The following is a 20,422-nucleotide window of genomic DNA, read 5'->3' as shown; positions in this document are numbered from 1 at the left end:
TGTTCCCTGTCACTCCACTCTTGGAAGGACCACCTCTTTCCAGCTGAACTCTTGTGATCTTGTCTGATCCTCCATGTCACTGCCCTGAGGGCTGTGCACAGCATGTCAGGCAGCTAAGCTTAATTTCACTGAGCACCCAAGGCAGCTGCTGCCCGAGTCATGACCTGGACAGGGGACTGGCTGAGGCACAGCCTCCTTCCCCCACTCCTGCTTGGAGCAGGAGAAAAGCAGTGGTCTCTCTAAAACACCAGGTAATTTGTCCCTGGCTTGTAACCAGGAAACACTGAGTGCTTCTCCCTCCTTCCCCTGTTCTTGTGCTCCATGGCACACAGCAACAGCATCATAGTTTCAGCTCAGATGCCTGCATTTGCCAGGTCATTGACACCCCATGATATAAAACATGTGCCTACACACTCAGCTCCCAAGGACCATGGCCACAAGCCTGTTGTAGGCAGTCTGCTGGAGAAGAGCACAAGATGGAGACAGAAAAAAAACCCAAACCAAGTTAATATGCTTCTGGTTGATAAGCTAGAGATGACCTCTGAGCACATACTTGCAGGCCCATGGCACACACAGAGTATTTAGCTGCAGTCTTACATGGTCACCAACAAAGAAACACTGGGAACCACAGCAATTTCAAAGTTTCTCCTCCCACCACCTCAGAGCTCTAAGTACATGCTGTAGCTACAGCAGGTGATTCCAGGCATTGACCAGCAAAGGTCAATGAAGTGGGAGGCAACGGAAAAAAGGAAGAAAGTGCTGATTTCTTACATGGTGACCCAACTCTGGGTCCTAATTTACCTCTCCTAAAGGTACAGCAGCCCTAATGTATCCTCTGCTCTCCTCCAGATAGACCAAGCACTGAGTTGCCCATCCTTTGTCACTTCCCAGTGTGTGTGAGCACTGTGGATTGATGCTCCCTTGTTTACCCCCCTGGGTACTTCCAGGCAGTCCTGTCCACACTTACCCAAAGCTCAGGCTTTATTCTAGACCAGAAATCCTCCAGGCCAATGGTCACTTATCCCAGGCCAAGTAGCAAAGCAGAGTTTAGTGTTGGCTGCTGCTGCAGCACGTCATTGCTCCTCAATCACATTGTCTGTGAAACATTTTCCTGTTCCCTGGCTCAAGGACTGAAAAGTTTCTAGTGGTTATGAGCCTCATGCCTTAAGTGAGAATACTCAGCTTATTTTCTACCATGTGATTCTGTTTAATCAACTTCTCCACTGCTCTGATAAGTGCCTGCTTGGAGACTTGCCATTAACCTTAATTTTCCTGTAAAATCCCCCCCAAGAACTTATTTCTCAAGGATTAAAGCTTGAAGGATAAATTATTTCTTCCCAAACACATCAGAACCGTTCTGCCTGGCTGACCTTCCCAGCAAAGCACGAGACAAAGTGTCAGGAGGATGAAGCAGGCACGCACAGGGTAAGTAGCTCATTGCTGATGAAAAACACTGTGGAGGAGACCAGATATGTCAAGGACTCCAGGAATACCAGGAGGAGGGATCACATAGCCTCACAAGGCCTCAGGAAGAGAGGCCACCAAATCTGGCAGGGCTGAGTAGGTTTACTGGTGCTGCTTGGCAGAGTTCACTGCAGCAAGATTTACTCTATAGACTTCTCAAACATGGACATTTGTTCCCTGAAATGGTGGAGAGCAGCTTGCATCTGTCTGGCATCTCCTGCTTGATCAGAGACATCAAGTGAGGCTGGTACGTTTGCACTTTCTACATTTACAACATTTCAGTCACAAGCAAATGAGCTTCTGAGTCATGGCCATCACACCAAATCTTGCTTCCAAGGGAGGGGAAAAACTGCAGATCCTTACTCCATCTTGAAATAAGAGATTACACTAACCTTCAGGTTTTATTCTAATGTCTCTGCATTAGGTTTTGCAAATTGCAGCACTGAACAGAGGTTGGTTTATTCCCGACTACAATCTCCCTTTTATTTCAGAGATCCAGCCAGCTAGAGGGATGTGAACAGCACATTTCAAAGAGCTAGCTAAAGGATTTCAGCAAGCTATTTTACTGCTGTGAGCTTTGTGCTATCTGATACAGCAAACCTCATGGTCACAGCATGATCTGTTTACTGACACGTCATGCACATCACTTCAGCTGCCTAGCAGAGCACCAGCAGTCTCAAGGGAAAGAATGGCGGCTGTTTTTTTTTTTAATATTAAAGGTTAACAAGAAAAAGAAAGGTGCCTTGGCTGTATTTGCTTTCTTAGCTGCTCTCTTAACCAGTGCTGTGCTGCAGAACCTGGTTGATGAAGATAAAGTGACTGTAGTTAAATTTCTTGGGGTTTTTTTTGTCTGCTGTTGAAGCTGAAACAGGAACACAGTTCATATAGTGTCTGTTAATTGAAGCAGGAGAGGTACAGCCACAGTACAATTTCCTGGGTTTCTTTCTCCTTCCTAGGGTGAACATAACTTTCCCTGAGTTTACAGTATTATCACTGCTTTCACTGTCCTCTGCACGGCATAAATCAGGATTGCTAACAAGAGGAACAACTGCCAGATTGATTTCAAAACCAGGTAATAATGGGAAAACAATAACCTTTACAGTCTGCTCACTGATTTATAGTCCCTCTCACCTTAAGCATAAGCAAGAACCACAAAGTCTCAGAGACAGCTTGGCATGGGGAACTCCTGAAGACAGAGTACAGCCCAGGGTCAAGAGGGTGCTGAGAGCAGGGCAATGGCATTAAATTCTGCTGTGTTATGAGCTCCTTGCTTCACCACGTCATATTGTCTAGCCATTTTCCTCCTTTCACATCTCTTTTCCTAATCCTTTTATGGATTTTTTCCCTGCTTCTCCAAGTCTTCCTCCATCCCACTGCATTCAACACAACACAACAACTTGTTGTTAACAACTTGCCCAAAAAAACTGGTGTTGGTCACAGTGAGGGCTGGCTCAGAGCAGCCCAAAGGGCACACATGTGCCAGGCAGATGTGTCACAGGAGAATCTGGCCACAGTATCTGTTGATCACCATAGGAACATCCTGCTATGGATCAGCTCAGTTCCAAGAGAGAGAGTGTAGGAATCACCATAACTTCATGTGAGTTTCTATTTGGGCCAGACTGGCTCCAAAATAGTCTCAAGACAGTGCAAAAGCTACTCCCAAAATTTTATCGACTCACTTAAGTATTCTTGGCTCCTTTTCTGTAGGATTTTTAAGCTGTTTGGGAACTATTCTTATTGCCATAAAAGGTTTCACCTGAGAAGCCCTACTGCTCCACACACCTGTGCACTTGGCAGCAGTGCCTTTGACGAATTTTTCTGGCTGCTCTCTTAGTCTGAACAGCTTCTCCTTGACACCCATCATGGTTTTCCCCTTGTTCCTCTTTCAAAAAGGCTATGATGAGATGATGTTCCAGCCTACCTCCAAGGGCAAGCATTCCAGCACACTGATTTCAGGTAGAATACTTGCAAGGTGACTTGTGCTCCCTCTTGACTCCCCGCTTTGGGAAAGGGTACCTCCTTTTGTCTCAGCAATGCACCATTTAATCTCTTGGATAATATTGCTCCAACAGTCCTGCTGATGACGCAGCAGAGGGATTGGAGTTTCAGAGGACTGACATTCATCTTGCAGCAAAGGAAGGCTGAGTAGGTCGATTCTGCAGCAAATGCTCCTGAAAACATCAGTGTGACACCCCCATCAAGTGTCCCAGCTGGAATTGCTTGTCATCGTCAGCTGGGAAGCATCCCAAGAGATGGCAGCATCCACCATCTGTCAAGCTTTCAGTGACTCAACACCCTGGCTGACCACAAAGCTCCTTTGGATGACTCCCTCTCAGGAGAAGCAAGTTCCATTTGCAATGAAGTCCTTTTGTGGGAAGATCATCACAGCACCTTTGAACCTGCAGGGTACATCTGACTGACAGATGCTGCCCTTGCCTGTAACACTGCGAGCCACTCTGCTCCCCTCTTACATTGGAGAGGGAGTCCAGGGTTATAACCTGCAGAGACAATGCTCAGCTTGAGTTAGCTGATGTTCAGGACCCAGTTGGTTTCCTCTGATCTGTGCAAACACCACGATCAAGCATTCCCAGGCCTTTGGGTCAGGCAGAGCAGATCTCGCCCACCACCCCCCTTGGTCTTCGCACACACACATATCACTCGCTATTGGCCTTATGAGGAACAGACATGATCTGAGTATAGGCTCTGACCTTGCTCCATACCTGGCAAAGACACATGCAGTTCTCAGAGGCAAACCTGAGCCAGGAAAACCTACTCATCCCCCTGTGAGATCTGGGAATTATAAAGCCATATGTCAGCTCACTTTACAAGCTGGCGCCTCCACTTCTCCTTCAAATTCCCACTCTGCACAGGTGTAACATCAGCACTAACTGCAGAAAATGGTTCCAATATGGCTACAAGTGAATTTGTTATTTCTTGGGAAGTGAGGAGAAAAGGTTAAGGCTATGACTTGAAGCTCAGTCCCAGCAAAGGGTCCAACATCAGTTGTGAGTTCCCAGTGCCAGCTCCAGACCATTCTCCTCTGGCTCCCTGCCAGAGGTGTGCCCCAGCCCAGCCCTGATATGCTCAGTCAGTGACTCACACGCCTTTGTGAGGCAGCCCAGTACTGCCAGCCCAGTGCTCTGCCTCCAGCTGTGGTCAGCAGCACATCCTTTTGGAAAGAGCAACACAGATGGAGCACGTCTGAAGCTGAAAAATGATGAGGTGGGGAACTACACCTCAGATCATCTAAAACTGTCTTGATCCTCTCTGCATGTGTTTGAGGAAGGCAGAAGGGACAGTGCAAAAAAAGCAGGGCACAATGGGTCAGCTGAGTATGAGAACTGACAGGGAGAAGTAAAACAAGCCAGTAGCAGGAAAGGGCTGGTTGCTCCCTTCCCCTTGCAGCATATGAGGAGGATCAACAGAGCCTTCACCTAAGCTGAATGTTGTCATCTCTTGTGCACTGAAAACTGGCATTTCAACTCACCATTTTCATTCACTTTCTGGCAAGAAGTAAAAAGCCAAGTCACACTTACTGGGAAAAACAAAATCAAGTCCTTTTTTAATATTGTCATTTTACTGATTTAATCTCATGATTTGCAGGGCCTGAGTCATGATGTTGGATTTCTTTCAGGGTGGAAATACCCCTGGCTGAACTAGCAATACAAGACCATCATGGCAAACAGAAACCACACTTCCCATGCCCTCTTACATTGCTTCCACCAGTCCAAGGACAACAGAAAAGCAGTCCTTGGCTCCCTCAGGGTGGCTGAAGGTATTCCTTCTTCCTTGTTCTACAATTGTCCCAAGAGTCTCAGCCTAATCCTTAAAATGCATAGGCACAGGAAAGAAATCACACCCTAATTCTAATAATAAGCTGTACGTCCGAAGTTCCTACTCCCTTCCTTGTACTAGGAAAACGTTTTTTGCAGCACAGCCACAAATGTTAAACTTGGAGTGCACCAGTGGCTTACTGCATCAGTCTTTCCAACCAGGAAAGAAGCCCCACAACTTAATTCTGTTGATCTCAGTTTGTTAACTTTGCACTGGAAGCCACTCCAGCAGTCCCCAAACCTTTGGGTAGGTGGATGAGCAGAGCTCTTCCATGCCAGCACATGTGAGATCAGAAAGAGCTCTCAGGGGAGGAAGGGGGTGTTGAGGATGGTGAGGGACATGCATGATCTCATCCTACACCCTGCTTGGTTACATCCCAAAGCTGTCAGGCACTGTGTCATACTGCTGGCAGGCGGGTTTGCCATGAGGAAATGTGGATAAGAGCAGTGCCAGTGGTCCTGGCCGGGCATGGATGGCCATGGGCAGTAACATTTCCTGCTCCTTTGGCTCTGGAGGCACTCAGCAGTGCCTCTACAGAAAACCAGGCAGGACTGTGCCCACCACCTGTCTCAGCTGAGGGATGTATCCTCAGATGGTCCAGCACTGCATGTTGCCCTCTACGAGGCAGTGGGAGTCCTGACAGGAAGCTGGTGCAGCTGGCCAGGCTCGGCCTCTGCATCAGTCCCAAGGAACATCACAAGCTCTTCCCTACCTACAAAAAAGAATTTATTTTCTTCTTTTTCACAGATTTTCAACTCCTCCCACGGGCCTCTCTAAACAACCCCCTCCCTTTCAGATGCTGATGCTTTTCAGCTGATTAAACTGTGGCCCAGACCATGAGCTGGGTGTAAATCAGCATTGCTTGTCAATGCTAATTTACACCTGCTGAGACTGTCCCTTCCTTCACCATTTAGCAGAATTATATGACATGTCTTTTATCTTCTCTCACAGTTTAGCCTGCCATTCCCCTTTCCTGGCCCCCAAGCCTCCCGCTTTGCTCTGAACTCCTTGGAGGTTTACAGGATAAGTTGCTTATTTGCAATGTAAAGTGTCTCTCAGAACCACAGCCCCGTGCAAACAAACCCAAGAGAGGCACATTTATCCCTACTTGTGCAACAAATCCAGCCCCATCTTTTCCTGGCAGCAGCTCCCTAAGCACACACTGCACAGAACTTGCTGAGGGAAGAAATATGTCCCTTATTGCCATTACACAATGCAGGATTTCTCTGGGGAGATGCAGAGGATGGAAAATGAAAGGATTGATTCCACAGAGACCCTGAGCTCTTTCCTTTCTCATTGAAACTGATGGTGATGGCTTACCACCCAGATCAGCACCCTATAGATTCTGACTGTCAATAGGCAGGATACCATTAATGACTTCTTGTTGCTATGGTGATATTGATGGATACTCAGTGGTGTTGGTGGGAATCCTGTGAAAGCTAGCAAAAAATAAAAGAAGTGGGTCAACAAAAATGGGAGTTTGCCTACAAATGGGCAGTTATGTGACATAATTGATGAATTCAGTGGCACTTCACACCTACAAGAACAGCACGGTGTTCCCCAGAGCCAGTGCAAACACTCCTGCTCACAGCAGGGCTCTGGTGCAGAGGTGTAGTGCTGCAAGTGAATTTCATTACTAGGCATTACTTTTGCAGCTTCACCCTGGCAATTCATTTCACATACAGAATAAAAATCTTGGCTCCAGTGAAATCACTTGGACCTGTGCCAGTGGGCACAGAGCCAGGATTTCCCCCAGCTCTCAGGATGCCTTATCACAAGTGACAATTTCATTCAGCTGCCTGGATAGCCACTGGGAACCCCCTGCCTCTCCAGAGCTGTTTCAAGCGTGGAAAAGCCACTGTTGCAGTTTTTTGCTCTATATCACTGAGGCTCAGTGCTGTGCTCTCTTTGAAGGTGGTGTCACGGGCTCTCTCTTGGCTTCCTGCTTTGCAATGTGCAGTTTAGAGCACCCTTTCACCTTTCCTCCCAACTGAGTGACCGCTGGAAATGACAGGCTGGGCTCCAGTCACAATCGGGTCTTTTCACTTTGCACAAGTGTTCTTGGGATTTGGGGCACAGGAGCCATCTTGCTAAAATAACACTTCTCTCTGACCTTGCTTTCTCTGGGAAAATCATTCCTAATTCATGTTGGTGGCACATTAATGAAGTGATAAAGCTCCAGTGGAACTCCTTATTTCTCTAGATGCTATTTATCTAAGCCCACCAAGGAGGGCACAAACTGCAAGATGCCTTGTTTTGATGGAGATTTTAGTATGATTAGCAAATTTTAGATTATGCTTTTTATCTTAGCATCTTTTCTGCTTTATGTCTAGGAGTACATACAAATTTACTAAAGAACCTTTTATTCCTAACAGTAGTACCACTCCACTCACCTGATGGGCACTCTTAATCCAGAAAGTTTTTTATTCATTTGGATCTGTTATTACAGAAGAATTATATCCACAGGGGAGCATTATCTATAGCAATACCATTACATGGATAGTTTTGCCAGTAAATGCCCCAGTGCAGATCAGATTCAATGGATATGTCAGAGTGTTCAGATCCTTTGCCTCCATTTGAACTCAGGAACTGGAAACAAAATTACCCTGCCCCTCTCTTTCACATCTTTTGATATCCCTAGTTCTAATGGCCTACAGAGTCTGAAAGCACCTTACGTCAGGAAGAGATCCCAAGAGGAAAATTCAGTTCCTTTCTCCACATTACATGTAGCTGTTCATCAAATTTACCAGGCAAGGTTCCTGAGCACACAGAGGCTGGACCAGCACTGACAGAGGGTCTCTCTTGTATAGCAACCCTTTGATCAGACTGACAGCATCATTTATTTACTTTTGTTTCGTATTCTTCAATGCTCCAGTAAGTTATTTTTCCCAGTTGATTATCAAAGGCAAAGGCTGCCCTTTCAAGTTGGATTTGCACCTCTTCCCTTCCCCTCCATTTCAATTAGCTATGGAAATTACTTGGATTTTCTTTTTCTATCTCCTCTTGCCTGCCTGTCTATACAAGAGGCTTTAGGAACACTGACGGCTGGAGAAAACTCCAGCTGATGTCTTCCCTGTAGGAAATGTTGTGACTTCCACATCTAAGTGCTCTGTTTGCCCTACTGCTAGCAGGGTGGAGAGCACAGACCCAACTGCAGTGTCCTGCCTTTTCCCCAGCTAAGAGCAATGGGATGGAGGGCTGTGAGTGCTGTGGATGGAAGAAAGGAGGTATCACCACAAACCAGTAGGGACAGACAAGGACAGGAACTGGTTTACTACACTGGAAGACAGAACGTGATAGGAACATAAAAGCTTCTTGAAATAGGATCCCTGCCTGTGGGGAGCTGCTGTTCTGCTGCATTTGCAGCTATTACTTTTCTGCAAACAGTTCTGTGACTGCAGAGACACAACAGCAGTGAACTGCCCAGAGCAGCTTAGGGCTGAGCAGAAATGGCATTTGGACTGGCTGGAGCTCTGGGTTCTGCGTGCTCTATTGTTCTATTCCCCATATCTTCTCTACAGCTTGCATATTTTTTCTGATGCTTCAGCACTGCTCACAATTCCGCTGTCTCTGAAGCCTGTCTCTTACCACCTTCCTACAACCCTCTAATTTTATAAATTCCCACAGGTTCCTCCACATGGAGGTGCATAGATAAACGTCTTTAGGCACAAATCCCAGTATGCTGCAAGGAGCACACATTCCACAGTGCAGCTTTTCAAGTGTCATTTGCCCTAAACAGCTGGTCACCAAGGGTTTCTGAGATCACAGTATCAAGACTTAAAAACACATCAGATATGTTCAGGATAGGAGAATCACTCGAGGCTGTATTTGACACCAGCTGGGCATTAACACCCAGGTGACCCCACAGGAACAGCATTTGGAGAGATCAGACTGGAGGCAGTACAGATCCATGGGATTTCTCACCACACAAATCTCCCCTAGACACATCATGTCACGGTTTACTGGAGATGTTTTAAAGCCATCATTAAGAAACAAATTTTAAGACTGATTAATACCAACACATATACTCTTGGGATGTTCCTAACCACATCTATATTTTCTAACTTATCAACATTGCCGTGGGACTCTCCCTTTTTGGTTTTCTGCCAACCCTATGCTATAGAAAGGTGATGGAAGAGGAGGCAGGACATGCTCCTTGTTTAAAGCCAGCTGTAAGAAAATGTTTTTATTTGCTCAGATGTACTAGACACTTTGTGCAAGCTGCATCTTCACACAGTGCAGGTTTGCAACTGTAACATGGTGAAGAAAACAATAAATGCAGCAATTTTGCAGCTCTTCCTAAGAGAGGGAGGGAGAAGGATAGTGAATCAGATTCCTCCTCCATGTGCTGCTGGTGTTAAATATTTGCTACATCATATAGACCACATGACATTAAGTGTGATGAAGACCCTCCCTGGAACCAGAATCACAAGACACTCCATGTCACTTCTCATGCCAATAACTTGCTGCAGGGTCTGAAGCTGGCAGTTCCCAACCAGCTCTGGGTTCTCACAGCCTGAGTTAGGTATCATTACTTCCATGCCATTTTGCAAAATATTCCAAGAGCCTAATGAAGGTCACTACATTCTTGTTAACCTTTATTTTTTCCCAACTGGGAAAAAATAAGACATCGATGATAGTAGCTGATGAGAGTTCTTGCACGCACATTTATTTTACCAAAGTAGTGCTAAAAACTAAACCAAGAGCATCAAGGCAGAGTTGCAGGCAACCAGCCAGGTTTTTTTCAATTACACAGCACCCAGTGTTTGCAGCCTTTGTGGTTGTCACAAAGTACGCACACCTACCCAAAGCTGCATAGCAAGGAGGCAAAACCACACTATTGATACAACTTCACAACACCAATCAAAAGAAAGGAAACATTGTCCATGCAGATATCTAATCCCTCATGGAAAACAGGCAGAAATCCCTTGTAAACACCTTTTTAAAGGAGTACTCTGAGAAGATACAGTGGAGATGCTGCAGCCAACACTGTGGTAAGAGAATCATGCAACACAGCATCTCAGAAAAGAATTTAATCTCAACCTCATAAGTACTGTCCATCAACAATTCCTGCATGTATCTATAACACCTCAGAAAGTTTAATTACCAGTTAAGAAATGGAAGACTAAATGAGCCATGTGACATTTACCACCCCAGACCCTGTAGGTCAGCATTATTTAAGACAACTGGGGGCTTGGAAAGCTAAACATTAGGGTTGGCAGATGAACAGATGGATGGATTGCTGCCAACAAAATCCATCTTCCCACTTGCCTCCATAGGACTGGGTGACATTCAAAGCTAACTACTTCCCTATGCAAAAAGAAATGCACGTGGTGCAATGAGCAGGCTTTAAAAAGGACACATCAGCTGGCAGGACCAGTGGCAAAATGCTTTGTGGCTGCTGTTTAATGTGCAGGTGAGGCTGTAAAAAAGAGGCATCAGGCTGTGACAGAAGAGGGGACTGTAGTGACCACAGTGGATTAGCTGTAAGACAATAATTGAACAAGCTGCTAAAATCTGTCACGATGCTGTCATTTTTTCTTTGTGCATAAGAGGTCTAAATCTAATTAACCTTTTAATCAGAGCAGATAAAATTGTGGTATTATCATCAAAGGGGATGCCTTATCTACAGCTTCATGAAAATTTCTATCTCTGCTCAACTTGAATTTTTTTTTGCTTGAAGCTCTATGAATAAACTCCCCAAACACTGAAAAATAAAAAAGAGTACAGTAGGAGATGGTTTAACACAGCCAGTTACTATGCAGATACCAGCTTATCTGATGCCAGATGGGTCTCAGTTCAGAACTTTCAGATCCAGCTCAAATACCTTTTGCCTGAGCACAGGGGAAGTTCCTGCTCCCTCACTGGGGCAGGCACAACAGGAGCTGTGACACACAGTGCCTGTATGAATCGTGCCACCCTCCCTGACTGAGGACACTGAAGCCCACAAACTCCCACACACCCAGGACTTCCTGGTTTTCCGCAAGGATTCAAACAAAAGTAAAACAATCTCCTACATCTACTAGCTATAGCAGGCTGTTCTGTCAGCTACTAGACTACAAGATAACTTTTCTAAATTGATGCAAATAACTCTGACATGTACCTTCGTACCTACAGAACCCCAAAGAATAAAGGTTGCCGTCTCTGACTGGTCTACAGTATAACCCAGATCAGACTGTGTGTTGTGTGATTTTTCTTACAATGGCTCAAGTCTTCAAGATTTTCTACATTTGCTGGCAAACATTAGTACTATTGACAAAGTCAGCCAGCACAAGCAGGTGCAGAAAAAAACCCCAACCAAGATCTGAACCTGGGACTCCACATAATGAAGCTTCCCGACTAACATACTGGTGCATCTGCTTCACTGAACTTGCCTGTGTAATCTGAACCAAAAACCTCACTCATTTCCATTTACTACTGCCCATATGTCACCTCTAAATATACTTGCATACTAGCATTTATGCAACGTTCAGTACAAAATCCATATGGCCCCTTTCAGCAAGCAGCAACAAGGATACTTGCAAATGGAGTCTGGAGATGGAGCTTCTAAAGATTTCTTTCTAAGCACCATACAACATTTGCTGTAGATAGACAGAGGTGGAAGAGTTGTTACAAACTGCTCTAGATAGACCATGGTTTCTTTCTTGCATGAAGCTAAAATGGATTTCTTCCCATGAAATGTCTCCTAATAATCCCTCTGGAACAGATTTTGGGTAGCAGGGCAGATGCAAGCTTAGGCTGAGGAGTGTTGTGCAGCTGCCACTAATTACTTTCACCAGTCTCATCTGGGACCTTCACCCTTGCTCCTGCCCCCATTGGCCTGGGAGCTGCATTTAAGCCCTTGCCCTGGCCCTTACTTGGCTTGTGCTGTGTGTGCTTGCTCTGACTTGCTTGGCTTTACTTCTTTGGTGCCATCAGAGCTGTGTTGGAACTACAGGTTTCTCTCAGGCCTTTTGGATGAAAAAAGATCCAATCATGGGACCCACTCTCCTATTCCTGTTTAGGTGCAGTGGGACTGCACCCCTTTTCCAATGTTCCTGTCTCAACCTGCCCTGTTATCTGGCTTCTACCTCACTTTCCTTCCTGGAAGGAAGATGTCCATCCATCCTTACTTGCTTCCTGACAAGGAGTTTTCCAGGCCCTGGAAATTGGTGAGTATAATCCATGGTTAAATAGAAGAAACAAATGTTCCCATGGAATGAGTGAGCAGAAAATGAAGAGTTTTTGAAGCTCCCCTGCAGCGACCACTGCTGGGTGACCTTCCAGGATGTAGGAGCAAAGCAATTCAAGCCTGTCCCACTTGGCTTTCTGACTGTCAAAGAGAGCCTCTGAATGTTAACAACTTGCTGTAACAGATAAAGGGTAAATATAGGTTGGCTGTCACTGCCTGAATCGCAGGAATAAAATGTGGCAGCCAATGAACTTCTTCTACTTAAACCATCAAGACTCTAAGACCATTAAAATTTCCCATGCACTGAAAGAAAAAGGTTTCATGTCTCTAAGAGACTGCAGTCAGAGCAGTAAGTCAGGGGCCTTGTGCTACTATTGCTCGTAGTCTTTTAGATGATGGGTTCTTAACTCCACAAATTGTTGTATCCCTTGTGGACACATGGTGTGTTAGACTTAATCTTGACAGATAGCAAGGAATTGATCACAGAAATAAAACATAACTGGTTGCTTAGTTACCAATGATCACTACACAGTTACATTTGCTGTGTGCAAACAGAGCCCTGTGTAAACCAATTACCCCTCATTACAACTCTAAAATGTCAGCTTCAGAGACCTGAAAACAACAGAGCCAGGTAATGAAGGGAAATTTTAGTAGAAAAATACAAATGATAATTGGGAACTTTATTTCCCCCCTAAATGTTCAAATAGGCACAATCCTGTGGCTGAGGAAAGTAAATATATTGGTTTGAAAAAAATGGGATTTTTGTTTATTGGAAAAGTGAAAACTAGAATGTTATGTGTGTAAACACTGGGAAAGGAGAAAGTAGTAAATAAAAATGACAAGCTAAGAGTTGCACAAAACTGACTGGGGGAAAAAGACATGGGGAGAATTAAAGAGCTTCAGGATTAATGATGGTATAAAGGAGCTGAAATACTTTGGGCCCAAAAACACCATAGTGTAACTCCATAAATGAAGTGAGGGGTGTGGTGATTAGTGGTAATGGCTTAGGCATGGGAAACAGCCCTATGGCTTTGTGAGGCAGACTTTAAGGGCCAGCATGTGCAATAGTTGCAGGATCTGCAAACATCCTTCCCACTCCTTGAAACACAGATATATGGCTTATTGCTATTTAATACACTGTGAGGAACCACCCTCATACTTCTCACAATTAGGTGCTATTCTTTTATGGTCCATCCCCAAAGAGCAAATCAATAAATCTCTCATAACTGTGACCTTCCTTTAGCAAGGTCTGTCTTTCATCCATCAATCAAACAGAGCTTTGGTGCCAGCTCTGTGGATAAACTGCTTTGCTTGGATGCCTCACCAGAAGCACATTCATGAGAGGATGCACCACAGGGATGCTGCAGGTTAGATAATCATGGACTAATCCATGCACTGAATTTATCACCAGGACTGTAAACAATTCATTCTTGTTTGTGTCCAGCCTCTCTCCTCCTCAGCAGTTCATCTTCCCTCTCCTAAAATACATGATAATAAAAGCAGCTATGGAGATTTCTGCCTGCGCTGTAAAGTGCAGCTATCTGATTGTGTCCTCATGACAGTGTGAGCTCTCTGAATACAGGAAGAGTCAGAGCTGGATGCAGCCACAGTAGAAATGGGCTGAATGTTCTGCTTCTCTCCAGTAAAACCTGCATGTCTTGTGTACAGGAGGGACAAGGACCATAAGTGCCAAATCCTCTACAAGACCTGGGCTGGAGAAATACCCTACCCTGGGTAACCTGCAGTTTACAGAGGAGAAGAAATAGACCCATTTCTTCTTTTCTCACCTCTTTATGCAGTGTAGCACAATGTAATATAAAAAATTCTACAGGGGACGAAGAGCACCTTTTTGCCTTTGGCTCCATTATTAAATTGGTTCCTATGTGGTCAGGAGAGAAGCAAAAAACAGAATGAGCAATATTGAGGTTGATAATGGATAGAGAGAAGTGTGTTGCTGTCTATTCAAGAGATGTACAGAAAGTGCTACAAGCACTTCAGTGTCAGGAAGCATTTTCTGTTGTTGAGTTTGAGCAGAAGCTCAGGGAAAGACACTACAGCAGCCATCAGCTGAGCTCAGTGTTGGCTGTGGAACTATTGCTCTGTGAAGTTTATCAGCAGCCTGGATGGGATGTCTGCAGTGTAGGAGAGGTGCTGCTTGTGTTGTGTGGGGCAATGTGTGCATGTGTTACATTGATGGCTGACCCACAGAGGTGCTTCCTAAATGGGATTGGTTCACAAACATCACAGTGTGCCTGCCCTGGAGAAACATTAGAGATGTAGAACAATGCCATGAGAGTGAGTCCGTGTGAAAGATGGGAAGTGTCCCTCAGCTGCTGTGGTGTCCAGGCCATCTGCCTGAAGGGCGACACTCTGCTCTGGGGGTCAGCATGTAGCAGCTGAGTCTGTTTCTGTAGAAGCAAAGCCACCTTCCCTGTGCAAAGACAGAGCTTTGTGATCTCCTGAGAGATGGGGGAGTTCTGGTGTCTCTTCTGCTCCCTGCAGAACTACCCCAAGTTAGCACTATCTGCTGCTAATCCCTTGGTTATTACCAAGGCCCTCAGGTATGTAAACCTGGACCAAATGAAAAAGGCCTCAAGGAATAATGGGCTTACCTCATCATATCCCAGCTGGCAGCACTGCTGAGGACACAGTGGAAAACTTGATTTATTAAAATTGATGAAGGAACTGGCTAGTCTTGAATAATTCATTACATATCAGCTGCTGCTGAGGTAATAGGAGCTCAGCAAGATCCTCTTTAGCACTGTACAGTGCCTAAAATCTTTAAATAAGATGAAGTCAAAGATTGGCTAGTTAAAGATTGAAGGGCTTTCTCCATGTGAAGTGAGAGGCCCTGGCTCCTGGTGCTGAGGTCATCCAGCTGCGAAAATCACCCACGTCTCTCAAATGGAAGCCTGCCTGCTAATGTCACTGATATTTGCCAGGGCATGAAACATTCTGCCTCAGCCATCAACTTCTGCAGAATATAATAGCTCCATTTTCCCCAATTCTTACTGGAATCAGGTTTAGTTTTCAATATTCACCACAAGCTAGGGATGTCTGAGGGTGTTGGCTTGCTTTTCTGATCATTGTGCTTGAAAATAAATCAGCCTGGTACACTAAGAAGTAGGCACTACTATTTGAGTACACAGCTCTTGAGGTGCAATCTCTGCTGCTGCTCAGGGCTTTTGTCAGCACCAGCAGAATCAAATTACCCACAGCCTGGGCAGTGGCTGGACTGGGTTTTGGAAGCATGTCAGAAGCCCTGGAACAGAATCCTGCTAACTTAATCTGGTCCCACTTGATGAACCAAGAGCTCTTTTTTAACTCCACTGCTGTCAATGGTAAAACCTTTGATAAACATGTACAGCAGCAGCAGAATAAGGCACTGTAATAAGATGGCTGATATGCCTCTTCCTATATGTGCTCCTGCAGAGGTCAGAGGAATTGGGGTTAATAAACAAAGAGGAAAACCCAATTGATGTAATGGACATATTCCTGCTTCCCTTCCATACAGCTGCTGGTACGGGGCATCCCCTATCCACAGTTATAGACCCTCCCTGTAGTCCATCACTTTCTCTCTTTCCAGCTGGTGATGATGGAAACTGGCCTCACAGTACTATTCTCAGCTCCAGCTCTGGTTTCCATTGCCTTCCTTTGTCCCCCACCAGGCACCTAGGAATTTGTGAGGTGCTGATGATACAGCACCTCTAGATCCTTAAGACAGCTGAACACAAGACAGCCTTTGACTTAAGATCCTAATGAATATGGAGACTGTGATGCCTTGTTGATTTCCTCAAGCCAGATTTTACTTCCAGATGCCATGCCTGCTTCAGCCAGAGCAGATGATTTTAGCCAGTGTCTGAAGTGTGTTGGTAGGTAAAGGTACTCTGATGTACCACTGGCATCAGGAGACATTTGACATAGCACCAGAAGACTGTCAGTTTCCTCTCCTCTCCAAAAATACTGCTGCATCAATCACTTGTGAAAGTGTTCTAAAAATTAAAGCCAACTCGCCCTTGCCTTGAAATGGAGGCAGCACTTTCTCTTCCTGCTGTCTGTTAATAGCCTTTCTGCAGGAGGTCACACAACACTGATTTACACTCCTGAGCTTTTTGTGGACATAGGTTAAGATCATTTGGAGAAGCCACAAACTGAAGTTGTGACTTCTCACCCTGAAGTGTGTGAATGAAGTGAATTGTGTAACTCTCACAGCTGCAGAGTGGGAGACGCTGTGAACAAACTGTAACTTGGTAACACATGAGACTGGTATCTGCTCCCCCACCTCCTGAGACAAGACACTCCAACTCCTGTGTTTCAGCTCCATTACTTACCTGTGAGAGGCCAAAATAAAACTTCCTTCCAGCATCTGCAAGAACTCTCCTGGCAGTCTCTGAGAACCAAGGAAAGTCAGGTTAGGTTTCCTAAAACTGAAGTGTAATTACTTGAAATTAACTTAATTCTGAGACCTGTGTTCAGGTGTAAGAGCTCCAAGCCACTGTCTGAGCACAAGCTGGCATGGCCCAGGGACAAGTGCCCTGAGAGACCCTGTGCCTTCCCCTCTGAAGTGGCAAGGACAGGACCGTGGTATCAGAAAAATAGTCCATGACCCACACATGCCTCTTTTTACCCACCACCAGCACAACTCTGTGTGCAGTTCTGTCTTTGCAGCTGCTTTTGATCTTTCATTGTTATTTTCTTCTCCTTTTCCTTCTTTCTCACCTTTTTTTTTTTTTAAGAGTAATCTGTTCTCTTCTGGAAAGGGCACCTGACTGGACCCAATTCCCTTGGGAGCTGGTTTAGGAGGCACAGTGCCCTCTGACCTGCCAGACAACAGCACTTGCTATGTGGTTTCCTTTGCTTTATTCCTGCAGGAGACGAGCTGGTATTTATAGCATTTTCTCTAAGCAAGGCATCATCTCTGAGGTACACTCAGGTGAGAGTACTTCAGGGAATTCCCACTGGGAGGTAAGAGTAAAGGACTTTATTATTAAAAAAACCCAAACCAACAACAAAAACCACAAAATCACAAATCCTGGAGGAAATGTCATTTCCTTTCAAGTGATTCTGTGAGGTAGTGACTGCAAGAGAAGTAGGGAAGCAAGAGTTTTACGAGTTCCAACACAATCCCTTTTTTTTCAGAAAGATAGTAAAAGTCCGTTTCAATGCAAACCCTTTTGGGGAAGGGTGGAAGCTGAAGCCTGTTCAAACATACACCTGGTTTTAGCTGGGATAGAGTTCATTTCCCAGCCTAAACAGTGGAAAAAACAGAAGGGCACAAAGCAACCTACTTCTTACTCCAGACAAAAAGGAAGGCAAATGGTATAAATCAAGAGCAGGAAAACTTAGACATTTTTCCTAAAGTTTGTTTGTTGATTTGTTTTTGTTTTTTTTTTAACCTAAGAGATATGAAATCGATTAAATTGAGTCTGCTAGAAATCTGGGGACACTGGAGTGGCTGGGTTCACAAAAGAGTAAGTTGCTTGAAGAGACACATTTGTTTCTCTGGGGTACAAGTGAGGGAGTAAAAGGGCCTTTCTCCCAGTTCTGTCCTCGGTGCTGGTGTGCTGAAGGTACACTCAGTGCCACTGATGGCCCAGCTAAGTGAGAAACCTGGCTTTGTCTATAGAGCAAAAAGAAAAAGAAATGTTAAATGCTTTTCTATTTTCTCTAAGGATATGGTGGAACTAAGCCAAAACCCTGTATTTATACTGCTCTGCCTAAGGCAGCATAAGAACCTTCTCTGGTGAATCACCAGGCCTCAAAGCTTTTACTCCTCCTAAATGAATGCCAAGTATCCTGAGGAAGTGCTGCCAGGTACAAGGACATAGTGACAATGCTGGGCTAATGCATGATGGATGTCCATGGCTCAGGGTCTGCAGGATTCTGCCCCACACTCCCTAGGATGATGAGGTTTGGGATCTAATCCTCTGTATCTTGACTTTTCACTGTGCCCCAATTCACCTCAGTTTTTCTGCTTAATGCTATTTTCTGATCTTCTAGAATGCATTTTCCAAATATTTTTGCCAGTATCTTCCATGAAGCTGGTGAGAGATGTTTCTCACTGTTCAGGGGCCCACATACACAGGATGTTGGCAGGTAGGGGCACAGGGCAGATCAAGGAAAACAGAAGATTGCTGCCACCATGCTTCTATGGACAAAGTACACACAGAAAAGTTTGGAAATGCATCTTCTGCAACATGGAAATAAAGGGATAAATTTGAGGCTTCTTTTGCAGCTACAACAGCCATGTTTACACACACTAGGTTAAGACCAGACTCAACTTTTTTATGTTAATTGCCTGGCTGCTTTAACTGGATATAGGCTTCTAAGTCCTGGAGTCAGCTGTGTGACACAACCAACTGATATTTACTCTTCACTGTTATATCTTGCCCAGGGCTGCAGGGTCAGTGCACATGTTCCTGTGCATTAGAGTTGTCCACAGAACTGGTGGATTATTTTGCAAGAGAAGCAAGTAACATTTCACATCTGAAGGGACTGTTCAGACTTTAATTTCAGGCAAAGTTACTCTGGCCTAGGTTCAGTTTCTGGTCCAAGAAATGGCTCCAAGGCACTGACAATCATCATCAGCAACCAGACAATAATCACTGACCTGTTGGGCTACTCATTGGCAGTGCAGTGACTGCAAATGGACACCCAATGGCCTCTGATTGGTGATGTGACACTCAGGCAATGCAGTCAGTGTCCCTCTGGACTCGCTGAGGGGCACAGAGGTCTCATGCTCTAAGGACACACAGAGTTAGAATACCACACAGTAGTGGTTTGAGCATGGCTGAGGTTTAGGAAGCTTTTTAAGATGAGCCTTGGAACACCAGGATTCCTGCTGCAGTCTGTGCCAATGGGCTGGCATGTGGAGGGATGCAGGACTGCTGAGTCCAATTTCTGTCTTTCTTCTTTGAATCTCTCCCATCCAAGATGATGCAGGATAGGAACACCACGGGGGACAGAAGACACCCCTACTGCTTCCAAGCACTGCACTGCCCTGTGAGCTGTCACCTCATTAGAACTCAATTAGGTGGAGCACCAGGTCTGCAGCCAGGCCCAGAAAACCACCAGCAGCTGGGATCAGCAGGTTGTGTGGTGCAGAAATAGCAGGTGGCTCCTGGCTGGGGCTGGTCATGCACTTGCATCAGTGCACTGGCATGCCCAGCCTGGTTCCACTGAGCCAGGGGTGTCACTGAGCCTGTGGAGCAAACTCCTGCTAATGGGACTGCAGATCATCTTCTAGTCATCCCTGTTACAAGCAGCAAGACACTGTCTCAGCCTCCTGATCTCAACCTCTGTTAGGGTTTTGCATTGAGGAAACACAGGCTCAATTTCTCATCCCCATTATAACTTCAGTGATGTAAGAGTAGAGGAAAAAAGACATTAAACACTCTGCATCAAGGAGTGCTGGGTCTTTTTCCAAATAAAGTGGAGGAGGACCCCTCAGTAGCATGTAGTCCCACACAAGCAGCTTTGATGACCACTCATCTGTCCTCACAGTCAGTACATCAAACAGAAAGGCAGCTGGGAGACCCAGACTATTGCATACAGAGAAGCAGTACCACAGGCTAGTGTTTACCCTCATTTGCATGGAAGTAAACAACCTGCTTGGAAGCAAGCAAGGATACTTGATTTTTGCTACTGCCAGTGTGAGGAGGACCCTGCATGGGGTGCAGAGCTACCAGGAGAAGCTACAGCGAAATCAGCCCACCCCTCTTCAAGCCATTTACTGCAACATGAGGCAGAATGAATCAATAATATGTATCGAGCTGGGAAAGTTAATCTGCATCCAGAGCATCATAACAAATTAAAAGGAAATAAAATCAGTACAATTCCACTGGCTCTCATTACTATCACAGTGGAGAGTAATTAAAATCTATGGGGCGAATTCAACGCTGTAGGAACTCTCCTGAAGCCAAAGGCACTGTACAAGGGCATTGCTTTTTCCAG

The sequence above is a fragment of the Geospiza fortis genome, unplaced genomic scaffold, assembly GCF_000277835.1.
Source record: "Geospiza fortis unplaced genomic scaffold, GeoFor_1.0 scaffold112, whole genome shotgun sequence".
In the NCBI taxonomy this organism is placed as follows: Eukaryota; Metazoa; Chordata; class Aves; order Passeriformes; family Thraupidae; genus Geospiza; species Geospiza fortis.
Note: the sequence above shows the minus strand (reverse complement) of the source record.